General features: G+C 44.7%; 1 protein-coding gene across 2 annotated transcripts in view; it reads right to left on the reverse strand.

Moving 5' to 3' along the window:
- The window catches only part of SLC38A1 (solute carrier family 38 member 1), a 36,619-nt gene extending 30,491 nt beyond the window's left edge, over positions 1 to 6,128 (reverse strand). For both annotated transcript variants that reach the window (XR_007377593.1, XM_048947896.1), the window contains exon 1: positions 5,875 to 6,128. The gene's annotated coding sequence lies outside the window, so the exon portion shown is untranslated. The remainder of the gene's footprint in view (positions 1 to 5,874) is intronic.
- Positions 6,129 to 20,503: the final 14,375 nt, after the last annotated feature.

Genomic DNA, 20,503 nt, shown 5'->3' on the forward strand with positions numbered 1-20,503 from the left:
AAAGCCAAGCAGAGGCTCGTCTAAAATTCAAGCAGCGCAACTTTCCCTGTGGAGGCTCTTTTGCATCTTTGTCCCCCAGGAGGATTTTCCCAATCACTCTGACACTGCTTGTGCTTAATAAATTCTATGCTGAGTGTGTGCAAAAATAGGGGCTGAAATTCACCCTTCTGTGAGGTAAACAGCTTGTTCGAGAGTGGGCTTCATGGCTTGCTGGTGTGCTGCTCCTGCTTCCCCTTCCTGCTGCCACGCAGCTGCTACGCTGTGAGCTGGACCTACAGGAGAGTGTCTGGCTGATTTATCTGCAAGGAATCTTTGGAGTGCAAAAGCGATGACTTTTCTGTTTGTTTGTTTGAACTAAAGCTCACATTCTACCAAAAACAGTCTGAATGAAGATGCTGGTGCAGCTGACGCCAGCTGACCCACCAGTAACAACTTCAGCAAATTCCAGATTTCAGACAGATGAGTGGCTCCTGCAACAGCATGACAGCATCTTGGAGTCTGTACCGGGTTCTTGTTAGGTTAAGTGGTTTACTAAAACAAAACAGAACCCTGAAACTAACAACACTGTGGAGTGAAATAATACATTGAACTTCCAAGTATGAAAAAACCTGACCTCAGTGCCAAAACATGAGGGCAGCAAAGAGAGAACTGCGGGGCTGGGGCCTGAAACTTCGACTGTCACAGCAGGAATTCATTCCAAGGCTTTGGCAAAGGATAACTACCTTGTCCTTAGCACCTCCAACTGTAAAGCTGGAGTGACAATAGTGACCAAAGCATTCAGTGAAGTGCTTGAAAATTCAGAGAGAAAGAGCGGTATGTGTGATACCCAGAAAAAAAAATTCCAAGTAAAGCTCAGAAATTTTGTAAAGATAACTTTCCTTCAGATATACACAACACAAACCCTTCATCAGAGCTAACCACTCTTGGTTCCCTCCACAGGCCTGGGTACAGGTGGTCACATGCAATTCACTCCAAATTGCCTGTTTATGTTGCAGGTGATGGAAGTGACAAATAGCACATAGCTTCTCAAGAACACCCACAGTCCCTAGAGGTAGAGATCCCAGCTTTACATTCCTCATGCTGCATGCTGGCTCTGCAAAAGTATGGAGAAAGGAAGACAGATGTGTATCTGCTGCTGGTGCCACTGATGCTGTAGGAAGGAAAAAAAACAAATGCTTCACCTCACAAGAGTCATTGTATGTTGATTCTGAGCTGGAAGATGTTTGTATTTTTACTGAAAACCTTTTCGTTCAAACAATATGATAAGGTAAATGCAGATAAAAATGCTATGTTGGCAAAAATTGCTAGACTGAACTTGATTATTAATTGCCTTTTAATGTAAATTAAAGATAATCTGAAAAGTGACTGCAGCAATCCCTTTGTGCTTGCTACTCTGCCCATCTTTAAACCTCATAAACAGAGAAGTTCCAGATCCCTGCAATCAAACCTCTCTCCAGACACACACAGACTAAAACAGAAAGAAAAAAATTAGAATCTTGCCCTTACTTCCGACTTTTCCACTCACATGGGCAAATACTTCTTGAAGCATGAATTGCCCCAAGAGAAAACCAGAAAAGGGGTAAAGACACTTCTAAAGGAAACCTCAAAAGTCTGTGTTTGGTAGCTGATCCAGGCCTCCGGTGCAGCAGAAAAAGCCCTGCACTGGCCTAGGAGCTTGGTTTTCTCTTTAGACATCCCATGACATGTCTTGCAAATCCCACAACGGATAATTTATTCCCTGTTCCTTGTAGAACATGGGAAAGATTTCAACTGGTCACAGACTTCAGAAGGAGGACTGTAAGATGACACAAGAAGATAAAACGAGTTTATTTTTCTCAAGGATATGGAGACCTTCACAAGCCATTAAAACACATTCCAAGAGCCAGGCTCTTTTTCTCTGTTGCCTTCTGAAACATCAAAAGAAAAATAAAAAGAGCCCTGCCACTCCTCTCTTCCGGACAGTCAAAAGCTCCAGACTGGTAGTAATGGGCTCAAAAAGTTTGTATTTGACAAAATATGTTAATATACACAATCTAACTTTATTTCTTTTGGCTCAAGCACGAGTTGGAAGAGGTATAATACATGAAATATACCTTTAGAAACACGTTAGAAGCAGCATATCTAAAAGTAACATCACTCCTGGTGGTAACGATGATGGCATAACTCACAGGTATTTTTTTTCATATCCTGTGAAGGACATAATTCAAGAAATGCCATCTTAGGATGAGACACTGCCCAGGAGCTGATCAGGGCATGGAGTGGGGCTGGACACCATTATGCCCATCCTGAGGTATGGTTTTCCTCACGTCAACTTGCACACTCACCGCGTGTTCCATTCACACTGCATTTCCTGCAGTCTTTGGGATGGCAAATATCCAAGACACACTAAGCAATTTTAACTACGGAATTCAAGACAATTTACTTAAAAGAAATATGACTCAACTTTTTGCTCAGAAGGAGTTCTGCCAAGAAGTCCCCCTTCTTAGTCGGTTAGGAGGCATCAGAATGCAACACCTGAGTTTTGCACATGCTGTTTCATTCTTGCAAAGCCTGAGATATGATACATCTTTGCTTGCACTTTTGAAAGTTCTTTCAAAGAACAGCAATGTGACCAATAAGACTCCATGGGCATAAATAATGAAAGGCCAAGCCTGAAATGCTGCGTATGGACTATTCACTTAAACGACAGAAAGCAATAATAGGTTTTAGACAGTATCACACTGAAAAGCCAGGAAGCAAACCTCTCCTTTCTGCTAGAGACACCTGACATCTGGAACATCAAGTTCCCGTTTTACTCCTAACCTACAGGAAGGACAGAATTGAGAGATGAGAGGAGCACTACTGAGATAACAAAGAGCCTGGAAATAAATTAAACACTGACTCACATCCAGTGAGCAAACATCTGTGGAGCTGAAAATGTCACTGCCTCCAGCTATCCGGCACTGCTCCTCTGCAGCCCAGGGAGCTGGAGGAAGGAAGCAGCCTCATCCCATTTGATCCTTGCTCAATTGATGCCTGTGTCACCAGTGGCAGCACTGCCAGGCGTTGTCAGTGCGGTGACCATCAGCCCTTCCAGCATCTGCAGCTGTTGGCTCAGTGGCTACAAGCCACCACCTTTCACATCCAGGCTCCTCTATCACACAAGGAAGGAACAGTTACAACACAAGATGGGGGGAGCAACCAACAAGTGAGACAGAGGACTCGATGAGGAAGATCGGAAAAGGATGTGAAGGCAAAGGAGCAATATGCACACGTGTTCAGCCATCCTCAGCACTGTGACCTTGTGTTGCAACAGAAAAGTGTTCCCCACTGCACCCCATGCTGCGCTTCCACGCGGCACGAAGGAGGGGGGGTCAGTCCCAAATTAAGTCCCGACAGGCTGCTCAGTTGATTAAAGGCAGGCAAATCAGAAATCATAAAACACTCGCCTGATTCACCCAGTGATTCATTACTTTAGGCAAAACACTTAAAGATGAGCCATAAAGGAAAATGGTTTTAAGTACATTTCTGTTCTGAGCCCTTCCCAGTCAATTTAGGGAAGGCATTTGGCAGAGGAATACAGCCACATTTTTTCCTAATTATATTTCTCTGTGAAATCCTCTTAACAGGCTGGGTTTTGCTGAAGAGGTCCCAGGACACACCACCACAAATGAACGAACTCTTGTGCTGCACAGGGGCTGTGCTGTGAGTGCTGCAGGATGAGCCACAGCAAGCAATGAGAAGGAGTCCACAGGGCTAAAAAGCAGCTTCCATATTCCAATCTGAAATACACTGTGTACCACAGAAAGACGATTTTGCTTAGGTTCATATGTAACTCATTTCTTCTTTTTCCCCCAGTTTACATGTAATTTCTTTGTCTCAGTTTCCTTTACTATAGAAGACTCAGACTGATATTTAGCTGATAACCTTACACAAATATTATGAGTGAACTGGAAAAGGGCTGTAAAGCACTTCCAACATGAACAGGCTGCTGTTTTTCCCATGAGTAGCTGCTCAGTCTTCTTGGGTTGGATTAAGGTTACAGTAATAATTACATGCCAGAAAGGAAACTTCATTCAGGCTTGAAACATTTAAATACCCCCACAACATCTCATTTGCCTTCATCATATGAACTTTTAAAGCAGCAGTAATTGTTCTGCTGGGTGTTAAGCCTGCTTCTATAGAAACGAGCCAACTAAGGAAAAAAGCAGCGGGAATGGACAGGGCGCAGGAGGGAGAAGTGTGCCATTTCTGCTTGGTCACCCTTCTGCCTCCTTAAAGAATGATGAAAATCCACATGAGAAAATCCAGATGAAAGGCAGCACAGAGACCTGAGGAAGGGAGCCCACCATAAGAGAGCTCCCATCCTACCCTTCAGGCATTAAACCCTGGATTTGGCCTCAAGGACATGGGCCTGCCATGGTCTCCAGCAGGCTGTGTGATGCCCCATAGCCAGGGGACAGGCAAGGGCCAGGCAGCCTCAGTGACAGGCAGGGGATGCTGCTGCTGCAGTGTGCCTGGGGCAGCGTGCTCTGCTCTGCCTTCTCAGCCACAAGAGCCTCCTCAAGGCAAAGTCACACAGGAGTCACACAGTGCGGCAGCTGATCCCGTTGGAGTCAGTGAATTTCCACCACGCCACAGCAGCAGGCCTTGCTCGCTGGGAGCGAACGATGCCCGGATTTTGGACAGGTTGCTACCAGCTGATTTCAGTGCCATGTGGGAACAGCAGCTACTGACTATGTATATCCTTCAGCAACAGATGGAACTTCCTTTTGCAGGCTTTTTAAACGGAGTTCATGCTTCGGTGAGGAATGAAGTTGCATGGAGCAATGATTTCTTTTTCTTCCCTTTACTTCTAGACTCAGAGTATATACACGTATTTCCTCCAGAATGTATTCAGTCAACTCAAATGGGCTTTTTCTCGTGTTTGTGCAGCAATGGTTGCCCTCGTGCAGCATCAAACCCAAGGGCGAAGCAGCACCAAACGCGGCTGGCAGCAAGGGCCCCGCGCACACGGGGACCTGTGGGCACAAAGCCCGCTGCCGTGCAGGGCTTTTATTTCGCCTTTCTACCGCCACATAAACAAAGCACAGCTTTACAGCTGCCCAGTTCCTCTTTCACAAGGGTGAATAAACGACAGCTACAGGTTGCAAAGCAAACTCGGGGAAACAATGGGGCGCACCCCCCTAACAACGGGCTGTATCCACGCACACGTGAGCAGATGTACACACTCGGACATGCCCCACTTTTATCCTCGCCTTTGGCACGTTAAAAACGAGCAGATCGCCTGTTACACGCTCACATATATAATACATGCACACGTACGCACAAATACACACACACACACACACACACAAGCAAACGCGCGCGCTGCCCGGGCCCACCCCGCATTTTCCAAATGCCGCACAAGTTCCCCACGGCCCCGGCTGTGGGGCAGGGCCGGGCCCGGCACGGGGGGCTGCGGCACACTGGGCCCCGGCCGCGTTCGCAGCTATCACATTCTGGAGCTCCTAACCCAGAAAATGATCTTTTTTTTTTTCTTTTTCTTTTTCTTTTTTTCGCATTGCCGTCGCCTCATTGCCCCAATCCCCCTTTAATATTTTGCTTTTCATTTTGCCGCGGCTCAGCATCCCGGCGGCCCCCCTACGGAGGCGGATGCCGCATGGCAGCTACCCCCCCCCCCCCCCCCCCCCCCCCCGCTCCCCCAGGCCGCCCCAGCACCACGCCGCCGGGCTCCCCGCCGCCGACCCCGCGCGTTCGCAGGGCTGGAAGCCGGGCACGTTCGGGGACAAAGCGCGGAGGGCCCCGGCCAGGCTCTCCCCGGCCATGCGTGGAGACAAAGGCAGCGCGGGGCGCCGCGTCCCCGTCCCCAGGATTGCATCAGATGCCGCCTACCTTGCGAGGAGCCGCGGGGAGCCCCCGGCGCGCAGCGCAGCCTCTCCCAGCGGCGGCCGGCTGGAGCAGCCCGGCGGAGAATCGTACTGAGAAGAATACGATGAAAAACAAAATAAAAATAGTCAGGAAGAAGCGAGAGGCCGGGGGAAATTAAATTGGAGAAATGAGGACGGCGAGAGAGATGCCGCTCCTCCCGCCGCGGGTGTGTGCATGTGGAGGTGGACGGGCGGCGAGAGCGCGCGGGGCGCGCCGCCGCGCTAGAGCGGGACCGCGCCGCCAGGTGCCGGGGCCGCGTAGCCCCCCGGGCCGCCCCTCGAAGCGGGGCTGCGCGCTGCCCCCCTACCCCGCACCCCCTCCCCGCCGGGCATGCACACGCCGTGCCGTGCTGTTCCACCACCGTCGCCGCCACCGCGTTTCTGAATCTTTTTTTTTACGACAAAAATCGTTTTTCTTTATGTTTGCTTTCTTTTAACTCTGGGGCTCGCCCAAAGGAGAGCCTCTTCTGGCAAGGAGGGCAGATTTTGGTGGGTCTGTTCCCCGATATGGCCACGGATCTGGCATCATCATTGCCGATTTCCTGTTTCGTTATGCAAAATGTATAGAGTGGAAATGCAGCAGTTGGTGCCAGAGGTCAAAGCATTCTCAATGGGAGAAAGCCACGGTTTTCAGACATAAGAGGGGGATTTACTGCATAGATTATTTACTGGAACTTCTTGTTCCCAGAGTTATCTCTATAAAGTACTGTAGAAGCTTTCCAGCATGGGAAAAAATCCACCAACTTTTAAGAACAAGCCTGAAGCAAGATGGCTTTGCGGTTAACAAGAGAGACCGCAGGCCCTGGTTCCACTCTGCAGCACATGGCCTGCACAGGATGCCTTGTACCAGGGCAAAAAGGAGAAGGATGCCAAGAGTGTGCTTTGATAAGCTAGGAGACCTTCCAGAGTGTCCAGATTGTCAGGCCCAAAGGCAGATGTTGCACATGAAAAATTGTGTTTTTCAAATCTGCACGTGCACAAATTTGATTTCCTTTATGATGATTACAGTGACTTTTTGTTTTCACTATGGAAGCTCTTTGGATGTGAAGTACACTGTGCTAGCAGTGAGTTAGTTCACCCCACTGTACCCAACAAGGACAGGAGCTGAACACCCTCCTGGTAAAGGGAAGTGAGCAGAAGGAGCTGCCCAAGGTCACTGAGCCAAGGGCTCCACCAACACTTCCTCATGGCCAGGAGCCTCTCTATTGCTCATGTATGGGGCCCCATCAAAACTTCAACCAAGAATACACGGTCACAACCAAGTCAGGGGATCGGCTCTGGGTCCAGCCCTGTGTGCAAGGCACCAGATCCTGCCAAAATGTAGACCAGAAAGTACATGCCACCCTCACTCACTAAGATGTGTTTCTATCTAAAGTCCTCCAATTACTAAATCAGAATGTACATTTCATACTGCATGGGGTCAGGCAGTACTGGAGCAGGGAGCTGATCATCCCTCTCTACTCTGCACTGGTGAGGCTGCACCTCGAGTGCTGTGTTCAGTTTTGGGCCCCTGGCTACAAGAAAAACACTGAAGCCCTGGAGCACATTCAGAGAAGGGCAGTGATGCTGTGAAGGGTCTGGAGCACAAGTCTTATGGAGAGTGGCCATGGGACTGGGATTGTTCAGTCTGGAGAAGAGGAGGCTCAGGGCAGACTTCATCACTTTCTGCACTGACCTGAAAGGAGGCCGTGGCAAGGTGGCGGTCGGCCTCTTCTCCCAGGTAACAGCAATAGGATGAGAGGTAACAGCCTTAAGTTTGTCCAGGTGAGTTTTAGGTTGGATATTAGAAAAAAAAATATTCTCCAAAAGAGTGGTGAAGGTACTGGAACAGGCTGCCCAGGGACATGGTGGAATCACCATCCCTAGAGGTGTTCAGGAAACACGTAGCTGTCACATTTAGGGCCATGGTTATTGGGCATGGTAGTGATGGGTTGGGGTTGGACTAGATGATCTTAGTGGTCTTGTCAAACCTTAATGATTCTCTGATTTTAAAAGAAGAAACTTACATATGTTTCTCTAAATCAAAACCTGTGTCACATGAGCAGGTGTTGATTCCCTGTGTTTTGTACTTGTGAAGACACACATTTTCTGGTTTACAGCTGATTTGGTTCTTACCCGATCATGCATATTTTTAGAACTGCAGTGATTAGCTTTTGTGGAATTCAGAAAAAATCTTTTTAGCCCATCTGAATGCACCTCCACAAAAGTGGTTGAACTCAGAAATTAAAAATATTTTACGGTGTGTTTTACAGCATTTTACTTGCACTATTAAGATTTCAAATTAATGTTTCGCACTTCTTCATTCTTCCTCACAACATCTTTTTGATTTTGTACACTCTGGGCTCTATTTGCCCTCATGTTGTGTGAAACTTTGATGTCTGTGGCCAGCACCTTCTAGTTCTAGCTTTTGCAATTCTTGTAAGATCTTTTCAGTAGGTTTTCATGTTATTCACTCCTTACTGACCTTAGTCACTCCTCATGGACCTTTATCTTTCTGTGTATAATCTCCCTTCTGTACCTGGTTTAAGAGGTACGAAAGTTTCAGGAGTTTGCTTTTATATTTGAGTCCTACCGTTTTTCTTCCTGTTGTCAGCCTAGAACTGGCAGTTCTCTCCTTGAATGACTTTCAATGCATCTTTATCTTGTAAAAAATGGATCCTCTTCCCTTTCCTCTGAAGTAGTCCTGAGCCTTTCCCTGTCTGTGGTAACACCATTTCCATCTTTCCTTTTTTCAAACCTGCAGCCTCCGAATGCTCTTCAGATTATATTTCTGCTGCCTAAAATGCATCAGCAGCCATGCTCATTTCCAGAACGACTCTCTGAAGTACAGTGTCCTTTCCAGAGCCTGGATAATTCCCCTCTGAGCTGTCCTCCAGCGCTCTAGGCTTACTCACTGACTTAAACTTAATAGAAACCGCAGGTATGCAGCGAAGAACACTGCATATGTAATGAAGGTGAATTTAAGTCAAAATACATGAAGCATTTCCTTGCTTGATTGCGTTGTAACACATGGCTTACTTCTCCATGCTTATGAATGCTGTGTGATTTGGGTAGCATTTTAAAGTGAGATTTTGTTTGCTTCTCTGCTTTTCTTTGCTCCTGCACTGCAATGATGCCTGCAAGAACAGGGGAGGTAGGAGGAGTCATGAGAGTGCCTACAGAATTCTTTTTACTTTAGTGCACCCATCACTGGAGTGCTTTAACTTACGTATTAGTGCATGTGTGAAAGAGGGGAATAAAAGAGACAGGATCAGAAGCAGGAAAGAAGCTGAAGCAGAGAAATCCTTTGTGTCATGGAAAAGCTGCTTCCTGCCAGCAAGTGACCTTGGACATCTCTGAGGTCCTGGCAAGCCTTCAAGGTTGACCAGAGCTGATGAAGAAGCACAGGGTATAGGCGATGGACATTTTTGCACCTCTGTGCTACATCTACATCTTGTGCTGGTTGAAATAAAAAGCGCATCGACTCCTTGGGGCTTTTTTTTTTGTTTTATTTCTTTCTTGCTTTTTTAATTAAAAATATTTTTAATAAAGACCCGGCATGCATTTACTGCAGAAGACCCATGTGAAAGGCAGTGCTGAAACTATTGGGCTGCTCACAGGAGGGGGCAGTACTGACCCTCTTTTGTGGAGTGGCTAAACTTGATGGGAAGGCTTCCCAGGCTTCCCCCCAAGGCTTCACACAGACTGTGTGCCCTAAAAGTGTTGCAGATGTGCTGCAAGGAAGAACAAAGCGCTGGTACCTGCTTGGGCTGAGGGTGGTTTGAGCGCTTACTCACCACGGGTGTGCTTGGAGTTGGTGACTGAACCCTTTCAGGGTTATTGCACTGCTGCACGAGACTTTCTGCTTGGAAATAAAAATTTCAGCAAATACCTTTTGTGTCTCCAGTCTGGGATACCAGGATTGTCTATCAGACAAAAAGAAAGATTTCTTGGATGTCTACCACCATGTTAAAAGACTGCTGTTGAAAGATGCAGTGTTGATTCTCTGACATTTCTTGACAACGATATTTGGTCTAAAATCTGATTAAGGTAGACCAGCACTGAATAATGGTGAGATGTGTACATGATTGGTCTTGCATGACACTTGGTAAAGAACTGCCCGCACTTGCCATGGAATTCATGAACGCTGATAGCATCAGCTGTGCTGAAACTTGTTCATCCTCCTCCAACTCTGCATGTTGAGGCAATTGATTTTCTGAGGGCTACAAAATGTTGCGTTCATTTCTGCAACTTCATGATCACGAGACAGTACCATCTGTGGGTTTTCTGGCCAAAGACTGGTTTATAACTGCCATGACTAACCTGACTTAGTAGGAGGAGTTCTCTTCAGTCCTTCCTCTTCAGATGCAATTCACGCAATGAGCCAGAGAGTGTTGCTTTTTCTCATTGCTTCTGATCATCTGCTCTATCATTTCTCTGGTCTGAACAAACATCTTGCTAGACTGTGAAAGCTTGAGACTTCTTGCACGGGCCCAAGGAAATATCACTGACTAAAGCAAAGAGATTTACAAGTACACTAGATGCCTATGGTGATAATGAAAACTTCATTAAAACACACTTTAAAGCTATGTATAGTGAAATGCTCTTTTGTTTATGTTCTTTTAAGGTGTTGCTTCTTACTGTGAATTTATAGTGCTATGGACCACTTTATGTGGTCTGGCTAGGCTATAAAACTTTGATCTTTTGAGATGAATAAATTCAGCCCGTAACCATGACACAATGCTGAGCCACAACACAAAGAGGAGATTCTCTCTCTTTTCCCCCAGAAAAGGATAATTTTTTGTTGTTCCATTTGTACAGAAAAATGTTAAAGGCTTGCTCAACATGTAGAGGGGTATTTTTTGGTATGCTGAAGACTCAGAAGTGGCCCTGCCTGACACCTTGCAGCTCCCAGTCGCAGCGTATGGAAGATGGGATTTCAATGGAATCATGAAATCATGGGTAACGGTTGTGAATTAAATCATACTGAAGATAATTTCTTTAATCAGTGCCTGACCTGTTAGTGCACAGCCCAGTAATTGAATTCCTCGCTGTTAAAGAAGATTTATAGAAAGATACTTATATAAAAGAATGTGAGAGTTTTAGTTCAGAATTCGGGTGCCAAATATTATATATCTAAATTAGAAGCATTCAGTGTTATTGAGCATCTGTTAATGCTTCTTGAGTCTATGGGATTTGATGGCACCCTAAAAATCAAAATGCTTACTTATCTGATTATATGCAAAATTAGATGCTAGCCTGCAAGTGTCCAGGTCGCACACACTGACTGACCTTATTGTAATCCTACAGTAATGTGTTCTGGATTGTGAAAAATCACAATGTTAAAAAAAATGTGGGGAATTTTTATTTTTGGCCATTCCTACCTAATAAGATGTGCATTGTTTCAGTATGATGGTGAAAGGAGGAACTTATTTTTGGATCTCCACGTTAATCAACTGACCAATGCAGGCTGGCTTTAGGCACAAGAATCTCATACTCATGTCTAAAAGTAGTTGAACAGGTTAAAATGAAGTCCTTTTAAGAACATCTCAATTGCTAATATTTTTTAAAGTATAAAACAAAGAAAGCTATTGACATGCCTTAGGGCATGTCAGGAAACATGTCTGCAATGCAGCAGAAGCACGGATCCTGCGTAAAAGCTGAGGCTGTTAGCACATCTCTAGAGCTGGGCAGGTGTCTCACATGGTGTCTGGTCCTTATCTCATTGCGCTTATGATGTCTATATTTTCTTTTTCAACCTTTCAACATGCAAAAAAAAAATTTTTTTTTCTTTTTTACTTCACTAAACCTAAATGAAAGCAGTGTAAGCAAAATTTAATCTATAATTTATGAGACTCTGGATATCATGTACATCAGGAGAGTCCTTCCCTAGAGATGGTGAAGGTGCTTGAGGCCAAAGTGGTGCAAATGCACTCCGTGATTATCAAATACGTGTGCATTTAATAATGTGCTCATGGAGGAGTCAAGTTCTGTGGAAAGTGTGTTAAACAGAAAAATGAAGTGGAACTTCTTGTTATAAATATACCTAGACTTCCTGATCTGCTTTAGCCAGGGAAGTAGGCAGCATCCCCTGCCCCTCCTCTGCTGCATGCTGCTGCTCACCCCCAGCTGCCCCCTGATGTGGTGCTGAGCTCAGGCTGCAGTAAGGGAAAAGATCGCACAAAATGTTGAACCATACAGTTCTCTGCCAGGAGTCACTGCTAAAAGCATTCAGAGGTACCTGTGGGTAAGTTGCTTCTCTCTCTGTTTTTAGGCTCCCAGTGGCAGCTGTCATCACAGCAACAAAGTGATTAGATCTGCTCTGTTGCCTAATCACAAGACGAGAAGTGGCATGCATTCCTGCAATCTACTTAAGTACTCCCTATCCGGATCCTCTGATTTCAAGCATAGTCTTTGGGAAATTATCTTTAGAGTAAATCTTTTTTTTTTTTTTTTAAGTGCACTTGATTAAAGTGAGGCATCTGTCATATCACAGAATTATTGATTATGATAAGCACTTTGAACTTACCCAGTGTTTTTCATCTCAGAATCTCCTAATATTTTGTTGCAAGTGGAATGGAGGGAAACTGAGACTCTACATGATTCATTGAGGATACTCTATTGCATGGTGAAGCAAGACCAGTGAGCTCACGGCTTTACTGTCCTTGAGGGCATCTACAAGTGAGAGGCCTTTTGTTGCATTTGTTTAGGATGGAAACCAGAAGTCTTCCATGCAGATTTTGTGTTCAACACAGTTTCCAGTGCACCTGTAAGTTTTCTGTTTGAGAATCACTGCCTTCTGTACAGGAACCGGGAAAGGAACAGAGTATTACAAGGGGGAAGAGATTTTAAAAGACTCTATAAATCTTACTCATCACTCATACTGATGGTCTTATTCGACCATCAGTATGTGCTTCTGTTGAGGTATGTCTACCTTCATGTCAACTTCTTCTTGTCAATAATCTTCTCCCTGCCAGTGCCTGTCTTAATGCCTTTCAGCAACTGTGTATTTACCTACTTAAAGGTGTGTTGCAGAGCTGTGGGCTTTCCCTCTTCTGGACCTGGTCTGATCTGGGATGTGTGATGTGACCAGAACTGGACATCCAGTTGACCAATCCCTGCCTTGTCCTAGCACCTCTTCTGTTACGTGAGGTTTGGTTGGAGGTGCTGCTCATGTAGACACATTCTGCATACATTCTCACAACAGACAAGAGGATGGTTATCAGTGGAGCATGCACAGCTCCACACATCAGTAGAGGCCCACCGCACCAGAAAAGGGATTCAGTGGTTCTTACTGCTTTATCTCATCTGCACATCCCTCCGACTTTTCCATCTGTTTCACATTCCTTAGTTGGGAGCTAAGAAAGTAAGTAGCATTTTAACAAGGTTGGATCAGAAGAAAAGTGTGGTAAAATTTATGAGATCCATGTAGATGGTTAAATGTTGGTTCAAAAGAAATTATTCGAAATTATTCCCACCCTTGGGAATCTGAAAGGGATCATGTATTTCCCCCCCATTCCATGAAATGTTTGGTCAAGTACCAGGAAGCCACAAAATGGAGCAAAAAATCCAGTGGTCAAGAGCAAAGGGCAGTGACTGCAATTGCACTGTCCCCTCCTCCTCTGGACCGGTGGACTCTCCTGATGGTTTGACAGAGATCAGCCATGGTACTCCCTGCTCTTCTCTGGATCAAGGGATCTTCCTGTGCTGAAACCCAAATCAGGACTTTAAACAAAAGGAAGATCAGGCTTTGGGGCATGCCTACTACCTATAGTAAGAAAAACCCAAACAAACACAGCAGCATGTGCTAGAGAAACAAGGAACTAAAAGCATGACATACCAGAACTTGTTTCATTTATGCAATTTTGTTTGAAAATGTTCTGGGTTGAGCCAAGGGCTGAGTGATAGCGAATTGATGGGAACCTCACCCTTCTCTTGGTAAATATTCAGCAAGAAGAGAGGTGGAGTCCATAAACAATCAAAAAAGCTCTCGAATATTGCAGCATTATGCAATTATTACAGTCTGAGCATTTTTTAAGCAGTGCAAACATTTGCCTTCCATTTCATGGCTGGCTGTTGCTGACGACGTACGTGGCCTCTGGGGTCACAAGAGCCCCCCCACTCTGTGTTTGCTTTTTGGTTTTCACGCAAGAGGAGGCTCAGCGCCCGCGTGTAGCGTTGCATGCACAAAGCTATTTGCTTTTCTCTGACGTTCAGGTAGCTTTAAATGGTAACTGATGCTTTACATTTAATTTCTCACGTAAGTTAAACAAACACGTGCCACTGACAACAAACACCGTGCCCATGGCTCATTAAGTCGTGTTTCCGAAGCAGGTAATCCTCTGTCTGAACACACAGCTGCCGTGGGGTTTATGAACTGTGCAATGTGAAGAGGACAGGAGCGCAACCAAAAGCCTCTTCTGGACTTTTGCATGCAACAATACCTATCAATTTAATCTGTGGTTCAAAAAATGTCTGTATTAAAATTCATGGATTTTCTCCCATGCTTTTTTCGTTCTCTTTCCCCCTTTCTCCTTTATTAAGGGCCAGGGTCTGTCATGGTAAAGGTGAAGCGACATCATTCTTGTGGTAAAAGTGTTTGTTTTCTCCAATGCTAGTGATATGAAGGTATTTAATACCTTGCACATCACAAATGTTGATACACTAACACTTGGGTTATTTATATCCTTGTCATGCTGCTGCAGTAAAACTTGTCCTTTTCTTGTACTTGCTCGTAGTCCTATGGCTTATTTTGTGTTAGCACAGTGTGCTAAATGGCAATAACACAGGATGGTGCGTGCTGACAGCGTGCAAGCCAAGGTGTGCAGGCTGACTTAGAATCATGGAATCGTAGAAAAATTGGAGTTGGAAAGGACTCATAAAGGCCATCTAGTCCAACAGCCCTGCAATGAGCAAGGACACCTACTAGGTCAGATTGCTCAGAGCCCTGTCCAGCTTGACTTTGAATGAGTCCAGGAATGGGGCATTTACCATATATCTGGACAACTTGTTCCAGTGCTTCACTACCCTTATTATACAAAAAATAGGTTTCTTATTTCCATTCTAAATCTTCCCTCTGTAAGTGTTGCTTCCAAGATAAACGTTGCTTCCAAGTTTAAGGAATATCTCCTAACAAGACAAAGTTTTGAGCTCCCAATACCATCTTCAAGTACGAGGTAGAAGCAAAATTCCAAGCTCAGGAGAAGTGAGTGCAGCTGCTTGCAGCTGAACAAGGCATGGCTGAGTGAGTCCTCACAAGAGAAGAGGTGGCAGTGGGGCTGGAAAATGCTGGGAGGTCTCCCGAATCATCAGCTGCGCATAGGGAGGATGAAGGGAGCCAACGTTGTAACGTAATGTGCAATGAAGCTCAGGTTCATAGCAAACTTCATTTGTTGCTTCAATTCCAGACCTGCAGAAAGGCTTTTGCTCCTTCAAACTTTCTTCTATTATTTCCCCCCCCCCCCTTTTTTTTTTTTACATTTCTTTTTGTATTATACTATTTAATTTAGAAAAAGATATCATCTCTACCTGCAATTCTTGCCTCATAATTTTACTTTTCTTTTTTTTCCTTTTTTTAACACACTTTATATATACATTGAAAGCAACTTACTTTGATCTGTGATAGCATAATCTGTTTTTTCATTCCACAGCGTGTGAAGGAGACTGTATACTCTTGTGGCAAAGTACTTTGAGGAAAGGAACGGAACTACATGATGATTCTTGCAGGGCATCCCAGACTTGGGAACAGACTTTTCTGAGAACATACATCCCACTGCTGCTCTGCAGTTTTTCCAGAGTCCTTTTGAAGATGTGTGGAACAATTTCAGTGTTAGTTCTTTGACACAGACATTGAAAACTCTTTAGTTGAGCTCTGTTTTCCACATCAGTTTAGGTATATGTTCCATTTGGGATATGTGATCTTGTCTCTTTCGCCTTTTGCTGTTCCAGGAGATAGGTGCATGCCTTGCAGAAAAGCACAAGTGCTTCACTGTTGTAAAAATGTGTTGACAGATAACACACTTATTGATCTAGAGCGGTGTTGTCCTCAAATGTGCTTTCCTTTCACAGCTATTTTCAGAATCCACAGTTAAAAAATGAGCAGCTGAAGTTCTGATAATCCCAAGCTAAATCTAAATCGTGCTCATAAATCTAAATATAAAATGAAAAGCAAAATGTGATGAGCAGGGCTTGCGTATGTCAGCTTCATATGCAAAATCAAACAGGAAATGGAAAACAAAATCATCCTCAAGAAGATTCTAATCATTCTGAAATTTGGGTTTCTCTCTCTCTCTCTCTTTTTTTTTATTTGATCCTCTTAAAGGATTAATATAGTGCATCAGGATGGTGCCTCCTAAACAGGCAACTTAACAGACTGAAAACAATGTTAAAAGGTCTTATATCACAGTGGAATGATAACACTGGAACAAGAGGGAGAACAAAAAAGATAGATTTAACAGTGGTTGCTTTTTCTGTAACTACAGAACTTGATAACATCAGACAAGAATTATCCTGACTTTCTCTAAGGTCTGAGATTGACCTGCAATTACCATTGGGAAGGAAACACAGAAATGCCATCCCACGCTGGGTCATAAGATCTCCTTCCAGGAATGCTCCTGCCTCAGTGCAGAGCTTGGAAAGTACACATGATGATCACATGATACAGTGGTGGTGGCCGCATCTCCAGGCAGTGCTAATTCTGTAGATGAGTATTCAAATACGGAAATAAGTTATCTTAGCCTCAAGTTCTGGCAGCTGGAACGGGGCACTGCTTCCTGCTCTGTCCTCACCAGCACCATCGTCGTGCTTGATGTACAAATATTTATGTTCCCATAAGAAGGCAACCCTTGGACTTCAATGGCTGCATTCTGTCCTGAGATCATTTTTAATGAGCCCAGGCCTAGCAAGGTTGATCCGAAGAGGAGCGTGTGCCTTCGCCATCTTCTGGAGGGAATTTGCAGCTTTGCTTCTTTATTGCCTACTAATCCTCGTTAGCGGTTCATTCTGCTTTAAAACGTGTGAGCTGCAGTAGGTGTATGTCAGCTGGTAGCAACATGGCAAGACCAAAATTCTTCAGAGCTAAAGATTTATCTCCTTTAGATAAGTAAACAGCACGATAACAGCATAACAGCTCAAACAAATGATGAAAAATCCAAACAGCACTCCATTTCCATGTTGCTGTATTCTTAAAAACAATTCACACATGCCATCAAAATATTTCTTCTCCTTGTCATTTTTTTTTTTTCAACAGACAAAAGTGATTCTTCCTCGAAACACAGCCACAGCTCACATATATATTTTTTTTCTCCTGAAAACAAAGACACTTCCGGAGTGAGTCAGGGCAAATTCCTCCCTTCAGATGAGAACACCTTATCAATCTCTCAGCCCAAAGAAAGTACTTCCCCCCTTTTCCTTCCTGGAAAACTGTATCAGACCTACCATTTTCTGTTGATTCATTTTTAGGAAGTTACTAGCTCATGGCCAGAATCTTGTTTGTGACTTTGCATTCTTTACATGGCCTTGGTGTTTCAGAGTGTTTTAACTGACTGTGTGCAGTCTTGGCATGCTTTGGCGCTGAGTGGGTCCCTTGAGGCTGGGGGCCAGGCTGGGCATTTCCCTGCAGAATGAGTCACTTCAACTCTTGAGTTTGCTGTATCAAAAGTCATCATTGCAAAACTTTCCAGAACGACAGAGAATTTTCTGGATGTGTGCACAGCTGTGAGGCTTCCTTTAGAAGGAGGAGGAACCACGAGCAGGTGGTGATCTGGACATCCGTGCTGTTCATACAAGCTGATTTCACCAAGCACGTAAGTGCTGGCAATGGCTCAGGCAGCAGGAAAGGGCTCTGGCTTATGCTCATTTATTTTATTGCTGATCTTAACATGCTGGTGGGATAGAAGACCATCCTGTGGGCACTAAGTAACCACAGTTAAGTAATGACTCAGGATTCCCTTGGAGGCTGTTAGCATGTATGGTCTTCTCCCCTTTTTCACATGATTTCAAAATAATTAATTTTAAATGATTGGAAATACCTGTTAAGGAATACCTGCTCTTTAGGCTGGACTGGCTGAGGTTCAGTGCTTCCCAATTCTGTCCTATGCATCTTGTATAGGATCGCTTCCACAAAATCCTTCCTCTCTTCAAGAGAAAACACACTGTAATATTTACCATCACTTTTTTTTATCACTGAATCATAAAAATTCTCCCTCCCTCCCTCCATTCCCCTCCCCAAATCCTGTATAATTTAATAAAATCCCCTCATAAAACTGTCTTAGAATGTTTGCTAGGCTGGGTGAGAAGGCATATCATTTCTCTTTGAAATGAGATCTTGTTTGCAGTCTCCACGATCTTTGTACGTGAAACTTTACAAAGCAAATGAAAAATAAAATCATTTCTCTGTGGAAAAAATTCTAAGACGTCTGCAAAAGTTTGCAAGTGTGCGAAAAGTGAATTCTTTTGGATGTCTGTGGTGGAGAAGTGAAAGCTACAATGTATTAGTCTGAAGAAGAAAAAAAGAAATGAAACCAGGAAAGACCTTGCAGAATAATGCCTCTAGTTCTATCTCTGGACTATTACACTATGTAATAACTGACTGTCCAAAGAGAGGGACAGCAGCCATGTCCTCACTGCTGGTGGCACAGAAAGAAGCAGCCTGAGACACACCAACAGCTCTGCTCAGTTGGAGAACAGCAGACCTGAGAGGAAAAAAAACCCAAACATCCATGGAAGCACTTTAAATTCCATGTGTTTGATTTTTCACTGTATTTACAAAGTGAAGAAAGCAATCAAAATATTTAGAAATATTGTTATGCCTTTTGCTAAACTGGACAGTTTTCAGAAGGATTTTTGCTATTTGGAAGCTTCTGGATGGCAGAGATGGGATGTGGTTCTTTCCCACACTTGGCCATACACAAGTGAGAAGGAAAATACTTCAGAGGTTTCTTTCTGGTCAGTTTGCTGCTGGAAAATGTGGAAGAGAGGAAGAGTGATTCTGCTTGCCAAACTCGGGGGGATGGGGGGAAGAGGATGAATGGAGATCCTAGCAGTTAGCCACACTCAGACAGAATAACCGTCATAAGGCTTCTCCACTGGGACTCACAGATAAGCCGTATGTTGATCCAAGATATGGATTGTTTAAACGGGTTGAGAAATTTAACCACAAGATGGAAACTGGCTCTGTTAAGTGCAGGAATAGTGAAATGCTGTGTTTCGCCTCCCATAATGGCTGGAAATCTGTGGCAGCAAAGGATAACATTTGTTTTACATTAAAGGACAGACTGGGTTTTGAAGCACAGCTCACAGCCCTCTGTTGCCCAGCTGGTGGCATGGGCTGTGCTCCTCATGCTGTGCCAGGAGGGCTCACGGCAGGTTTTGGTCTGCCTCCTGGGAAAGGAGAGGCTGCTGCATTTCTGTTCTGTCCTGAGTCTGGGGGTGGCAGTTGGCTGCTTGAAGGTCTGACGGAGCCAGGTGTATGTGGTACACCATACCCAAGGTGAAAGCTCTCAGAAGGGTCAGAGTGAGCAGAGGGAGCTCAGACTGCAAAATGCGCAGCGTCGGGAAACCCGGACCTTTCTGGGACAGTTTAAGTTTGGGAATCAATACTTGCTCATCCAGTTTGCTCTAAGAGGGACCTGTGGGCCTTGCTTTCTCATCTGATGTCTCGTTGTCTTTCCAGGTGCCTCCAAGTAGATAGGAGAAGGCCTTATGCCCTCTCTCCCCTGAGCACATACACTGGTCTGTGGCCACCATCATTCTTTCTCACTTGTATTCTCTCCCAAGAGCATTTACCCTGCTTATCACCGCTCTGTCCCATGCCCAGCTCCTCGGAGGGGACTGGGCCTCCAGGTGATGTTGTGAGACCAGGCCTCTTCTCTGCTGCAGGGACTGCTGGAGCTGCAGCATGTAGCTGCACTGCCTGCACAGTGTGCCAAACGAGGTGACCCTGTGAAACACGCAAGGGCAGTAACGCCTGGTCCCCAAATGGCCTTTACCTTAACATGAAGCAGAATCCTGTCTGACCACAATCACCCCAGCCCTCTGATGCCTGAGCATTTGGGGATACCCACAGCACTTTGCTTGTCTCTGCTCCGCTGTTCTGCTGCAGCCTGAGCTGTTTGCAGAGGGTATATAAGAAACATGAGGACCACAGGAAGGTTGTTATCTACGCTATGCTTTCATCCCACGACCCATAGTGAATTTTTATGTTTTGTTAGTGCCTATCCGACACACAATACCTATTAGTTTATGTTTTGCAAGTGGAAAATCTAACTTTTTAAATATATGTAAGTAATAACTAAAATAGAAATCCCACTTATTTAAGTAACATATTCAAGCATAGTTACTGATGGCACCTAGTACAGCGATCAGCTGACATTTCTCTTTTTGGACCATATTTCTGTTCTTTTAAACTTTACCTAACTTCAGCTATTTGTCCTGACAGTTCCAATACGACATTTCAAGACACGACTGCTGTTTGCAAGTGGCTAGCTTGATGCTTAGGGTTCTTGTTTCAAGAGTGATGATCACTGAACACCCTTATCTTACTGAACACCCTTATATGCATTCGGGATATTAAATTGTGGGCTCAGGTGCATGGCTGCTTCACAGTGTTGTCCCCA

Source organism: Lagopus muta, chromosome 1 (assembly GCF_023343835.1).
Source record: "Lagopus muta isolate bLagMut1 chromosome 1, bLagMut1 primary, whole genome shotgun sequence".
NCBI lineage: Eukaryota > Metazoa > Chordata > Aves > Galliformes > Phasianidae > Lagopus > Lagopus muta.